The sequence below is a fragment of the Culex quinquefasciatus genome, chromosome 3, assembly GCF_015732765.1.
Source record: "Culex quinquefasciatus strain JHB chromosome 3, VPISU_Cqui_1.0_pri_paternal, whole genome shotgun sequence".
Taxonomy (NCBI): domain Eukaryota; kingdom Metazoa; phylum Arthropoda; class Insecta; order Diptera; family Culicidae; genus Culex; species Culex quinquefasciatus.
In genome coordinates this window covers 14,125,866-14,141,175 of record NC_051863.1, presented here as the reverse complement: position 1 = coordinate 14,141,175, position 15,310 = coordinate 14,125,866, and the positions used below count along the sequence as shown (strand labels likewise).

General features: G+C 35.7%; 1 protein-coding gene across 1 annotated transcript in view; it reads left to right on the top strand.

Annotated features, from left to right (window-relative positions):
* Nucleotides 1-15,310, top strand: part of LOC6044222 — a 331,172-nt gene that overhangs the window by 225,346 nt on the left and 90,516 nt on the right. Inside the window, exon 4 of the mRNA XM_038260498.1 lies at nucleotides 10,643-10,776. The gene's annotated coding sequence lies outside the window, so the exon portion shown is untranslated. The remainder of the gene's footprint in view (nucleotides 1-10,642; nucleotides 10,777-15,310) is intronic.

Sequence of the window (15,310 nt, the reverse complement as noted above, 5' to 3'; positions counted from 1 at the left end):
CCAGCATCGTGTAAGACTGGTCACTAATCCGGAATTACTTAGAATTTTAGCAAATAATTCTGTAATTCCGGATTTACTGAGTAATTCCAGAGTAATCCTGGTAATTCCTACTAATCTCAGTAATCCTGGTAATTCCATGATTCCTTCTTCTTCAGAAAATAATAAAATAATAAAAAATAACTGTTAAAAAGATAACTTCGATAAACCTTTCATGATTATATTTATTGCCTATTAATTTTCATATAAGAAACCAATGTTACTGCTAGTACAGGATCATTCGGATTTTGAGTAAGTAATTCAGTAATTCCAGAATTACTCCGCAATTCTTCAGTAATTCCTGTAAATCTGGATTTACCTAGTAATTCCGTAGTAATTCGAGTAATTCCATAGTTACTCAGTAATTTGTTTATTTCCCATTAATTCAAGTAACACTAGCAATTCTTTAATGGTAAATTTTTATGGTACAGAGCGAATTCGGATTGTCCGCAAATTTGGATGCTCTCCAATTCAAATGTTTTCGGATGAAAAACACTAAAACGTCAAAATCAGTTGTCAAACGGATGTTGATGTTTACCACATTTTTCGAAGATTTCCTAGTAGGGCGACCAATTTTTTTATATTTTTTATCCCGGGAAATTTTTGAAAACGTCATAAAATCTATGTTTTCATTATATTCGTTATGTTTTTAAAATCATACTATTAGCTCAATACTGTTAAAATCAATTTAAACAAAGATAGCACTTTTAGATCGTTTAAAGATTTTTTTGTTCTTTGTTGTGCTTTGAATTTTAAATGCACTCAAACGCCAAAATCAGTTTTCAAAATGATGTTGATATTAACCCAATTGTTCGATGATTTCCAAGCAGGACGTCTAATTTTCCCAGGTTTTGTGTTTCCCGGAAAACGGAAAAATATTTATTTATTCCCGGGAAGTTTTTAGTTTTTGATAAAGTCATAAAATCTATGTTTTCTTTATATTCGTTATTTTTTTCAAGCTTTATATTTCTAGAATTAGCTCAATACTATTAATATCAATCTAAACAAGGATAGCAGGTTTTAGATTGCTTAACCCTTTCAGGCCTGAATTTTTCTGAGCTGTGTTAATCTACAATTTTGGTACCAGTAGTTCATTTTTTCCATGAGTAAACAGAAACAGGCAAAAAAAAGTTACATTTCATTATTGGACGTTCTGGGTCCTCCAAAGTGTCCTGGAATATAGATCTTGGAGTCTACCGCCGTAACAACACGATTCTACCAAGATTCCGATTATGGTTCATATTCAGTGATGTCCCTGGGACCCTTTGGCAACAATATGAGCTATGTGGATCACTTTTGGGATGTTCTGGGTCCTCCAAAGTGTCCTGGAATATAGATGTTGGAGTCTACCGCCGTAACAACACGATTCTACCAAGATTCCGATTATGGTTCATATTCAGTGATGTCCTTGGGACCCTTTGGCAACAATATGAGCTATGTGGATCACTTTTGGGATGTTCTGGGTCCTCCAAAGTGTCCTGGAATACAGATCTTGAAGTATACCTCCGTAACAACACGATGGTACCAAGTTTCCGATCATGGTTCATATGCAGTGATGTCCCTGGGACCCTTTGGCAACACTATGAGCTATGTGGATCTCTTTTGGGATGGTCTGGGTCCTCCAAAGTGTCCTGGAATACAGATCTTGGAGTATACCTCCGTAACAACACGATTCTACCAAGTTTCCAATTATGGTTCATATTCAGTGATGTCCCTGGGACCCATTGAAAACACTATGAGCTATGTGGATCACTTTTGGGATGTTCTGGGTCCTCCAAAGTGTCCTGGAATACAGATCTTGGAGTCTACCGTCGTAACAACACGATTCTACCAAGTTTCCAATTATGGTTCATATTCAGTGATGTCCCTGGGACCCATTGGAAACACTATGAGCTATGTGGATCACTTTTGGGATGATCTGGGTCCTCCAAAGTGTCCTGAAATATAGATCTTGGAGTCTACCGCCGTAACAACACGATTCTACCAAGATTCCGATTATGGTTCATATTCAGTGATGTCCCTGGGACCCTTTGGCAACACTATGAGCTATGTGGATCACTTTTGGGATGGTCTGGGTCCTCCAAAGTGTCCTGGAATACAGATCTTGGAGTCTACCGCCGTAACAACACGATTCTACCAAGTTTCCGATTATGGTTCATATTCAGTGATGTCCCTGAGACCCTTTGGCAACACTATGAGCTATGTGGATCACTTTTGGGATGGTCTGGGTCCTCCAAAGTGTCCTGGAATACAGATCTTGGAGTATACCTCCGTAACAACACGATTCTACCAAGTTTCCAATTATGGTTCATATTCAGTGATGTCCCTGGGACCCATTGAAAACACTATGAGCTATGTGGATCACTTTTGGGATGTTCTGGGTCCTCCAAAGTGTCCTGGAATACAGATCTTGGAGTCTACCGTCGTAACAACACGATTCTACCAAGTTTCCAATTATGGTTCATATTCAGTTATGTCCCTGGGACCCATTGGAAACACTATGAGCTATGTGGATCACTTTTGGGATGATCTGGGTCCTCCAAAGTGTCCTGGAATACAGATCTTGGAGTCTACCGCCGTAACAACACGATTCTACCAAGTTTCCGATTATGGTTCATATTCAGTGATGTCCCTGAGACCCTTTGGCAACACTATGAGCTATGTGGATCACTATTGGGATGGTCTGGGTCCTCCAAAGTGTCCTGGAATACAGATCTTGGAGTATACCTCCGTAACAACACGATTCTACCAAGTTTCCAATTATGGTTCATATTCAGTGATGTCCCTGGGACCCATTGAAAACACTATGAGCTATGTGGATCACTTTTGGGATGTTCTGGGTCCTCCAAAGTGTCCTGGAATACAGATCTTGGAGTCTACCGCCGTAACAACACGATTCTACCAAGTTTCCGATTATGGTTCATATTCAGTGATGTCCCTGAGACCCTTTGGCAACACTATGAGCTATGTGGATCACTATTGGGATGGTCTGGGTCCTCCAAAGTGTCCTGGAATACAGATCTTGGAGTATACCTCCGTAACAACACGATTCTACCAAGTTTCCAATTATGGTTCATATTCAGTGATGTCCCTGGGACCCATTGGAAACACTATGAGCTATGTGGATCACTTTTGGGATGATCTGGGTCCTCCAAAGTGTCCTGAAATACAGTTCTTGGAGTCTAGTAATGCTAAAGGGTGCCAGCTCCTGGCGGGTTTCGCTTTGTAAGCGAAAGGATGGCTTGAATCCCATTTGTCGAGGCAAAAGGGGTAGGTGGCGGTCGAGGGAGGATTTTGACTGCAGCGTTAGTTGGATTTGTTCAAGTCATAAACCTCCCAAAACCCAACACATTCAATCTCTCGAACGATCTGTGGGCGGCTGAATCTGAGCATTGAAAAACTCTGTGGCAATACACGGAGAAATGCCTCAACTGCAACTTTCTTCTCGCTAACATAGTCTCAGGCAAAATTCGAGCTGAAAATTGGGCTATATCAGGGGTGACCAAAGTATGGCCCGCGGGCCAAACGTGGCCCGCGAGGTGATATTTTGTGGCCCGCGGTCCCATTTAGAATGATCATGTAAAATGGCCCGTGGACCACTTGTAAAGTGATTTTATACTTTTTCAAAATTAAGGTTTATTTTAAACTTTACCTTTGAAATTGCAATAACGAAGTAGCAGCTACTAGAGAGCCTGGAGCTTATTAGAGAACGGACATCTTAAAATACTGAAACTGGCACCACTACATGCACATCAGTCAAAATAGCTTGCACTGCACTGCAATTGTCAAAGCACCTGCGTGACTCTCAGATTCTATTTTGATCAGTCAATTGAACCAAAACAAACTGAGTATAAACATAGTTTATGGTTGGTGTTAATCAAAAATAAGATGCAGATTTGCAAAAAAAAATCAAAAAAAATCCCACGAAGTTATTAGTGTCCGAAACTGACAATTTTTGAGCGGAATTATCACGCAACGACATTATGAGTTTACGAATCAAATCAAAATCAAAATTGAAAAAGAAAATTTAAATTGTTTTGTTTTCAATTTGTGTTTTGTACATTTTCGAATTAAATATAAATCACCCTAATTACAACACTTCCTATCCCTTGAACGCCATCTGAATTTTTTTCTGCTCGATTGGTACCTCCGTTTGACAGTTCTCGTGCTTCGATTGGTACTTTTGTTTTGAGATGGCCGTTCTCTAATAAACTCCAGGCTCTCTAGCAGCTACGGGTAGACACCAATGCTATGCTATGCTATTAAGGTTTATTTTAAACTTTTATATGCTAATCTTTTTTTAATTTTTGGTAATAAAAAAAACTTATGATTTATCAATATTTTGATCCCTACTTCAGGATACAAATAATTTGTAAAAAAATTATAATTAAAACAATTTCACATGTTTCAATGTGAGTGAAACTAGTAAATATCGTCAAAACTTTCATCAAACATTTTTGAAAATATTGAAAAAACGTTCAAGTTTGACTTAGGTAGGATTCTGTAATAGTTGCAAAAATATAAGTTTTCTTCATTGGTTTGCAAGTCATAATGACCCTTTTATGAACTGACCCTCAAACTTACATTGCACTTCCTTCGGGATTCGAATTCATTACAGTTAGATAACGAATCTGATTGACTACCAACTGATTCAGGCAGACAAAATGTGGAAATCGGAGGATCAAGTTTGTTGCAAATATTTTACAAAGCTTTCGTCGATCAACCAACCCCTCCCCATTATTAAAAATTGGCTCGAAAACCCAGGAGCAAAAATATATATTGAAAAAGCTTCAAAACTTTTTACCAATTTTAATTTTTTTGAAAATGATGATTGCAGTTTAACTATACCGAAGCTTAAAACATTTTCTAACATTTTTTTTTCATTGAAACGTTGAAATTCTGGCTCTCGACGATTTTTCCTTAGCCACACATATCTTATAGATAAAATTACGCTTTTAGATAAATTGTTCAACATTTTCGAAATATAAAAACAAAACTTTAATTTTATTTTGAGAACACAAGTACATTCAGCCAAAAACTTTTTTTTTCAAATACCTGAAACAATAAAATCAACAATACCGATAGAACACTGTTATTTTGTGGTTTCTATTATTTTGAATAGACTTTTTTTTAAATAACAGAAATTAAATCTTTCGAATTAAAATAATGTAATTAAATTAAATTAACCTTTTTTTGTAAATTTGGCCCGCAAGCTCATTTGAGCCTCAAATCTGGCCCGGCCTAGAAAAACTTTGAGCACCCCTGGGCTATATGATCGGTATCGAACTATATATGGGTCAAAAATATACGAGGTTTCCCCTCAATCTCACTTATCTCCACGTTCGCGGATTGGTTTCTCGTGTACGTCAAAGGGTCTCAGGGACATCACTGAATATGAACCATAATCGGAAACTTGGTAGAATCATGTTGTTACGGTGGGAAAATCCAAGATCTGTATTCCTGGATATTTTGGATAACCCAGACCATCCCAAAAGTGATCCACATAGCTCATAGTGTTGCCAAAGGGTCCCAGGGACATCACTGCATATGAACCATGATCGGAAACTTGGTAGAATCGTGTTGTTACGGCGGTAGACTCCAAGATCTGTATTCCAGGACACTTTGGAGGACCCAGAACATCCCAAAAGTGATCCACATAGCTCCGAGTGTTGCCAAAGGGTCCCAGGGACATCACTGAATACGAACCATAATCGGAAACTTGGTAGAATCGTGTTGTTACGGCGGTAGACTCCAAGATCTGTATTCCAGGACACTTTGGAGGACCCAGAACATCCCAAAAGTGATCCACATAGCTCATAGTGTTGCCAAAGGGTCCCAGGGACATCACTGAATATGAACCATAATCGGAAACTTGGTAGAATCGTGTTGTTACGGCGGTAGACTCCAAGATCTGTATTTCAGGACACTTTGGAGGACCCAGATCATCCCAAAAGTGACCCACATAGCTCAGAGGGTTGCCAAAGGGTCCCAGGGACATCACTGAATATGAACCATAATCGGAAACCTGGTAGAATCGTGTTGTTACGGCGGTAGACTCCAAGATCTGTATTCCAGGACACTTTGGAGGACCCAGAACATCCCAAAAGTGATCCACATAGCTCATAGTGTTTCCAAAGGGTCCCAGGGACATCACTGAATATGAACCATAATCGGAAACTTGGTAGAATCGTGTTGTTATGGCGGTAGACTCCAAGATCTGTATTCCAGGACACTTTGGAGGACCTAGATCATCCCAAAAGAGATCCAAAGGGATCGAAGTGGTCCCAAATGGTCGTGAGGATGTGACTGGTAATAACTAAACTTCATTTGCCTTGAAAAATCGTTGTAAACCTGAATTATCTTCAACATTTTCTGAAGTTTCCAAATTTCAGGTTTTCAGGATGTTCTAGGTCGTCAAAAAGGCCATTAACAACCACTCAAACATTTTTTCCTAGGTAGAGAAACTCATAAATTACAACTTTGCTGAACAATGTTATATGTTTTGAGCACTGTGTGATTTTATACAACCGAATTTCGGTATGGGTCATATATGACCCATCAGGCCTGAAAGGGTTAAACAAATTTTTGCTGTTCTCTGTTGTGCTATGAATTTTATATGCACCACATTTCTAATTCAAATTAAATAAGTATCTTATAAATATTTATTTTTTATTTAATTATATATGACATGACTAAAACAGCTAAAAAATTGGTTTAAGATGTCTAAAAACAAAAATGACAACAAATAAAATGGTACCAATTTATCTGAAATTTTAGAAAAGTTGAAACTTATTAATTCTAATACTAATGTAATTTCCAGGCCAAATTAAGATTTTTGTTTAATTCCGGGAATTCCCCGTACAAAATATAAAAATCCCGGGAATTTTGTGCCGGGTATTTCCCGGGATGGGCGTACTATTGCCAGGCACGTGGTTTTGTGCATTTGACAGCTGTCATTCGATCCAATTCTCAATATGCTGGAAGTTAGGCAGTAATTCCAAGTTATTTATATAAATTTGAGCAATTCTGCGTGGTTTCTGGAAATTCTAAGTAATTCTGGGAAATCAAAGTAATTCATGACATATTGCCAGTAATCCTGGTAATTCCATTAAGACTGGTCAGTAATCCTTGCAAATTTCCATAACTAAAATTGTCATTGAAAAACAGTATCCAAAACAAAATTTGTTATTATTTTCTGTTTCGCTCGGATAAAAATTATGTGAAATTTTGATTTTTTTAGTTTTTTTTTTATAATTCATGTGAATATTTTACACTGTCAAAAAAACATTTATTACCACATTTTTAAAGATTGCCAGAACTTTAGGAATATTCCACATTTTTAAGATTGCCAGAACTTTAAGAATATTCTGACTTTTTTTCGTTATTTGCTCATTTTGATTAATTCTCTAGCTTCTGCTGAATTTTTTTTTAAATCTTCGCTGCTTTTAAATTTTTTTTGTGATATACTTTTCATTTGCTTCATTTGGTATTGTTTAGCATTGATTTAAAAAAAAATTCATGAAATTTCTCTAAAATTTTCAAATTTTACGCTAAAAAAATACTTTACATATCACTACATAATTACACAGAAAAAAGGTTGAATTTTGGCATGTTGAATATTTGGTTGGTTGAATATTACCTCTTTTTTGAGTAATATTACAAAACAAATATGTTAAAATGTGAACCTTATGAATATTCATCAAAAACTCATTAAAATTCATCATTTTCTGAGGTAAAATTAATCATTTTTTGACACAAAATCTGTCACCATTTCCTGATAAATATTACCATCATTTTTTTCCTGTGTACATATCAATGTTTTGTTCAAAACAAGAATTTTGAGCTATTTTAAAAAATCTGGACATCGAAAAACGAGAATTTTTCAGTTAAAATTTATGTGGTTATATCTTGAAAACGATTTTTGTATTTTAATCATAAGACGGTGCACTTTATCAAAATTTCTGTCAAATACTTTTCGATTGCAAATTTTATTTTAGGTTAAATACTGAAGTCAATATAATTCCTTTTGCAGTTCCGTCGTGAAAATATTTTCTTGTCCTGTCATTCTTGAACGACGAGATAGCCTACTTTCCTGTACCAAAAATAAAACAATCGAATAGCAACACACTTTTCAGCACTTGTTTCGAAAAGTAACACTTAAAAAAATGATTTCAAAGATTTATTGACAAAAAAATGATTTCAAAGATTTATTGACAAAAAAAAATTGCAAAAAAATGTTGTATGGAACTCGTTGCAAAACTCGTTGGATGAATGTACGACTCATGCTGAAAAAATCGAATAAAATTTCTATCAATGTCACCCCGGCCTATCAAAGTTACCCCAGTTTATGGTACCCATTTTTTCTGAACAGTCCTTATCAATACCTACAACTTTGTCGAAGACACCAAGTCAATTAGAAAATTCCTTCAAAAGTTACAGATTGGCGAATATTTACGTGCCGTTGAACCGTTGGGGTGACTTTGATGGGTGAATGAAGAGTACAAATCAAATACGTATACGTATGGAATCATACTGCCCGTGGTAGAAAAGTACTTCTAGAAGAAGTTTTCATGAAATTTTGAAAAATTCAAAAAGTTAGTTAACTAAACTTATGCAAATATTGATAGCATTATTATAATGTTTTTAAAGTGTCATGATTTTCTCAATGAACATGATTTCGAATCCGAATGCATTTCGAGATTTTTGATCAATTTTCCACTAAGAGAAGGTAAAATAAGTTTGTTAATAATAAATAATATGAGATTTTGAAACATAATTCAACAAGATCTCAAAATTCATTGACATTTACAGTTGAACAAATTACATATAATATATAAAAACTTTTGATTCGTGCTTCTAATTCAGTTTGAAATGCAATATGAATCGATAATTTATGAACATAACTAGTTTTAACGAATTTTAGGCACAATTCAACTATTTTACCTAAAATTTATATGTATTTGGTTAAAAAGTTTATTGAACCACTACAAAACCATTTATCTTAAATGCAAAAATGTGCTTGATAGTTTGAAGAGTTTATATCTGTTCATTTCAAATTATTTCGACTCATGATGTCTAACAATGCTGATTCAATATTTGAAAACTCTACACAATCAGTTATTAGTTTCAAATCATCCTCAACTTTTTCTATTCATTCATTTATCTGCAAAAATCTCCTCCTTGGAAATTCCTCACCTCACTCATCATAAGATCATCAAAACCTGTTCCGGCAACTGAAGTCACGGAAAAAAACAAATCTCAACCTGCCACCCAACCACCGAGTGAATCATCATCATTAGAACACGCGAATTCCAATTTCTCATCAGAGAACATAAACAACCAAGTTTTGATGCTGCAGCATAAAAAAAAGAAACAAACTCAAGATTCGAACCCGGTCCACATGTATCATTCCGATCGTGACGACTGACCGGTCTCTTCCGCTTAGCTTTTTGCACCCCCACAAACTGTCGTTTGCGAAACTCGTCGTGGGTTGTTCATGTATTACGTACTTTAAGTTACATGACCAGCTTAGACTTTTATTTTAAAATCGTAAACCAAATAATATAATTAAAAACCATTACGTAAGGTATGAAAACCCCCCTCAGTCGGTGACGTTGCACCGAAAAAAAAAGTATCATCATCGTGAATCTTCCCTCAAGGTCTCTTCCTCGTCGCGCACGCTTCACCCGACTCGTCTTAGTCTCTCTCACCAAGTCGCGATTATCGTTATTATCTAATTAAGCAGTGTTTATGTTTGCTCCACCAGCGCCCCCTCACTGCTCGGATCGAGAGAGAGAGAGAGAAGCGAGTGAGATAAATTTAGTAGATTAACGGGAACGGAAATAGAAGATGATGTTTTTATCGCTTTCTTCTCTGAGTGATGATAGCAACTGTCGACTTGGTTGGGTTAGAAGTTGTTATAAATTTCGTAGAAATTCATAAACAAAATTGCGTGGAAAAAAAACCTAAAAATGTAAAATTCTCTACAAACCAATTTCCCTCCGTGCCCAAGCTGATATCACCAGCGCTGCAGTAATCGAACATTTATCAGATTAGAACTTCAAAGCCTGCTGCGATAGCCGCACAACTTCTTGCCGAACTTCTGGCGTTCGTGATGGATGAATTACGAATGTAGCTAGCAGAAAACAAAGTTCACTCCATCCCTCTTCCCCTAGAACACGATTGACGGTTCTGAACTTGAACCATGACAGTGGGGCTTACGGGACAGACGTACGACGGTGACGGGTCATCGGAAGACGTTTGATTGACGCAGGAGGACCTGATGAACTTGGAGGTTGGTTTTGCGCTGAACTAAGCACGATACTCTCGGTTGATTGGAATATTAGCAACGTAATCCATCTTAATCCGGAGATTGTGTTTTTAGTTTAGTTAGAGTTATCCAGGTTATATTTTTAAAACGCTTTTAAATACCTTCTCGATATCAATATCACTACCAATTAAATTCAACCTGACTCCATCCAATTCCATCTGCCACAATTTATCGCATTAAATCGATCTCAAAAAACTCCGGAAAGCTCCGGAAGTAGGTATGAACGCCGATGACTAACGAGAGCTTCCAATTTTCTCCATTTCTTCCCCTCCACAGACGAACTCAAAGTTGAGGCGATATGCATCAAACCCACCCTCATCGCTCGATAACCGGTCCCGTGTAATTAAAATGATTGAAATCGAGAGCATCGGCAACCCGAACGGAGCAGCAGCAGCAGCAGCCTGGTGATGGTGAGTTTGTAATTCCTTCACTAATTAAAATCGACTTTGCTAATTGAGCTGCGGCGGCAGCGTAACTCAATCACGGATTTGAGCGGCTTTTTTTCGACATCTTAAAAATTCAACACCACAACCCGCGTTGCCGCAATTAGCGAGTCATCGCGGGGAAGAAAATCTTAGCTTGAAAGGCATTTTGCTGAGAATAAATGAAGCTTTTCAAAGTTTGCAACAAAAAATGTGGATCAATCAGCGAACAAATTGATTTCAAATAAATTATTTTAAATTTATTCAACCAATTTTCAATTTTCAAAATAAGGAGCCTAATTTTAAAAGCCTTGTCCGTTTCCAGCTCAAGTTCCTTCCCATTTCAAATTGAGTTATTGGTCCTCTCCTAAAGGCAATCACATCAGATTACTGAACCAAAACAGCCAATCTGATTCATCAGTCCAATAGTCACCCAAATCTGGAACTTCCATCCTGCTTTTCTTTCGGAATGTGAATTGTTTGAAATTGAAATGGGCGTCCACGGCTGCTGCCGCCATTCTCCTCCAATCCGAGCCAACAAATTGGTCCCTAAGTAATGACGGTGGTGCTGCCTCTCGCGACTGCCAATAAAATTGACAGCTTGAATAATAATTTACCCCAAATGTCGCTTGGCACTTAGTGGCAGTGAGAGAGAAAAAAAACTTTATGTGGTTTGCAGAAATTCACTTTATACCAGAGGACGATGATAAAGATGTCAGCTAAATTGAATCACATGATTAAATTATTTAACCAATATGCAAAAAAAAATTAAAAATTCGTTTAGTTTTTCGATGTTTTGAATTTTTCGTTTCTATTTTTGAGAATATTCGTCAATAGAAAGTCTTATTACTATAGGATTGATAACACCAACAATGTTGCTGCCCAAGCATTTGAAAGTCCCCAAAGCTCGAGGAATCAATTTTTTTAAGGATGGACCTGATGTTATTTGAATCTGAATGTATCTGAAGTACCTTTTGATTGCATATTTGATTTTACATTAAAAAATTAAGAGCGAGTTTTTCACCGATGTGAAACAGGTCGTATCGAGGAGCTCCGATTTGGATGAAACTTTCAGGGTTTGTTTATCTATACATGAGATGAACTCATGCCAAATATGAGCCCTCTATGACAAAGGGAAGTGGGGTAAAACGGGCATTGAAGTTTGAGGTCCAAAACACATGAAAAATCTTAAAATTGCTCGCATTTCCGTAAAACTTCATCAATTCCAACTCTCTTAGATGCATTCGAATGATCTTTCAAAGCCCTTCAAAATGTGCTAAAGACATCCAGGATTGGTTTAACTTTTTCTCATAGCTTTTGTAAATTACTGTTAAAAATGGATTTTTTAAAAACCCTAATATATTTTTGCAACAGCCTCCAACACCCATACTCCCATAGGTCAAAAGATAGGTAATTTCATGGACTATAAGCTTACGGTATTAACTTTTTGGCCAATCGCAGTTTTTCTCATAGTTTTACGATTTTTCTAGAACAAACATTTTACAACGTTAGTTTTTGCCCTGTAGGCCAAGAAGACGGCACTTTTTGGTCTCAATTTTGTCATATTCGGAATCCTCAGAAAATTTTACATTAGATTGAGGTGTTGGAATTTTGAATTTGATTGGAAAAAATGCCATTTAGAATTAATTAAAATATTATTTAGAATTTTGTCGGATTAGGGGTAAAACAAGTTTTCGCCTACTTGATACAGCATTTGACGTATTGATCATAGCGTAAATAAGATCTATTTCTTTTTTCAAAAATGTTTTATTAAATAATTTTTAAATCAAAATTACATTTCCAATAATTCTAACTTACGTGAAATTGACCGAGGATTCCGAATATGTCAAAATTGAGACCAAAAAGTGCCGTCTTCTTGGCCTACAGGGCAAAAACTAACGTTGTAAAATGTTTGTTCTAGAAAAATCGTAAAACTATGAGAAAAACTGCGATTGGCCAAAAAGTTAATTCCGTAAGCTTATAGTCCATGAAATTACCTATCTTTTGACCTATGGGAGTATGGGTGTTGGAGGCTGTTGCAAAAATATATTAGGGTTTTAAAAAAATCCATTTTTAACAGTAATTTGCAAAAGCTATGAGAAAAAGTTAAACCAATCCTGGATGTCTATAGTACATTTTGAAGGGCTTCGAAAGACCATTCGAATGCATCTAAGAGAGTTGGAATTGATGAAGTTTTACGGAAATGCGAGCAATTTTAAGATTTTTCATGTGTTTTGGACCTCAAACTTCAATGCCCGTTTTACCCCACTTCCCTTTGTCATAGAGGGCTCATATTTGGCATGAGTTCATCTCATGTATAGACAAACAAACCCTGAAAGTTTCATCCAAATCGGAGCACCTCGATACGACCTCTAGAACAAACCGAGCAGAATCTACAAATACTGCCTCTTAAGTCATATTTTTTTAAATTTTTGATGGTTTTGAAAAAAAAAATATATTTTTACAAAAAAAAAACATATAAAATCATAGTGTGTTTTTGGAAATCAAATTATTTATTTTTTCTCATACATTATAAAGTTTATCTAATAAAATGTATTTAATAACCCTGCAATGCTGAAATTATGTTTCACAATTTTTTAAATATTCATTTTGATTTTTTGATTTGAATTAAGGGATTTTTTGTATTTTTAGCAGGTTAAGCACTCGCTCCTAACCCCATCCAAATTGCTGATTTTCACTATTTAAAAAAAATAATTTTGCTAAACTTTTGAAAGAAACTTGCTTGCAGCTCACTTCTTATTGAGCTTTTTATCACCCAATTCAGTTGACAATGCTTTTAATGAGCTGTAATTGAAGGTCTAAGTATTTGGATTGTTCGATCACTTCAGTTTTTTTTTTGTTTTTTAAACACTTTTACAATTCAGAATCACTTTTCCATGTTTTTGCCAGCCATTTTCTGCAATGCAATGATACCATTTTTATTTAAATTATTTGGAAATATTATTAAAATCACAGGTAAAGTTAAACCCTGAAAAATTCAATTTTTGCAAATCCATTTTGAGACTAATTACTTCTCCTGTCATTCTCGCATGACGAAAAGGTCTACTTTTCTCTACTAAAAATAAAAGAATCAAAAAGTTTAATTTTTCGACGCAAGTGCTGGAAATTTTAACTTTGCAGCACTGAAATGGGTGCTGAAAATTTGAACTTTTTAGTACTTAAGTTGAAAAGTAACATTTTTCAATATTGTTGTTTGAAAACTTGATTTTATCAACACTCGTCGTATTTATCCAACTTGGTAAATCTCATTGGATAAATGTAAGACTCGTGCTGGAAAAATCTTCTGTTTGCAACATGTTGCATAAACTACTATTTTTACTATGGTCATCGCCAAGTCCTGCCAAGACGGGGGCACTAATACATACATACATACGTACATGTTGCATAAACTTTTATTTAAAAAAAATGCAAAGTCACAAAACAATGGTTAAAAATTGTTTTTAGGCGAATTTTTAGATCGAAGAACACCTGGGTTGTAGAAAGGGGTTAAATGTTAGATATTTAGATACGTAAATATGACTTATAACATTGAATTTTGAATTTTCATTTAAGGCCGTTGGAGATGTTTTTTTTAAGTTTATGTCACCCCATTCCAGCCCCCACCGTCAAAATCGATTCAAAAAAACAGGCGGCAAATAAAAATCTAAAAACTTCAAAATTTTAAAGAAAAAAGAAGTCTATCCAACTGAAAACAATCAGAAGGGCATTTTCCTGTGTTCAAAATCGTATGTAGCATGTCTGGGATCGATCAAAAATATTTTCATTTTTTTGTGAAATCCCGAGCAGACGGAAATAACTTGGGAAAGTCAGTTTTTGAAATTGTGAGAAGATCGAAATATGTTATTCGGATGATCGGATTAGTTGTTAAAATAACAAAAATCAATAACAAAGATTTGTTCGAAGAATAACTTAAACTGTTATTATGTTGTTATTGCAATAACAAATCAATAACACAGAAGGAATCATGAAGGAATAACAAGATTTGTTATTTTGTGCGGAGAGGTGGAGCAGCATAATAACAAAAAATGTTATTGAACTGGTATGTCTCCATAACAAAAAAAGTTATTGTTTTGGTTTATTTGTAATTTGCAAATAAACCTGCAGTTGCCATAACTCCTCTGTACTAGTCAGGGCTGCAGAGTCGGGTACCTCCAAGCGACTTTGAATCCATACTTTGAAGACAACTCCGACTCTGGATGCAGGATATGAAAGTTGCTGAAAATTTGCTGAATCCGATGCAGTCTCCGAGGTCTCACTCCAGCACGAACTTCAACGTCAGCTCCGACTTCCTGACTCTGTGAAAATAATAACAGTTTTTGTTATTCACATTTCGAAATTTCTCAATAAATAAATCAATTCCGTTAGGGAATATAAAAAAATTTAAAAAAAAGAGCTCTCAAAATGTTAATTTTATCGGATTAATTTTAGCTTAAGGACCCCATTTCATGGCCAAAATATTGACCCCGACAAAATTGGTCAAAATTACCCCATAGTTCTAGCC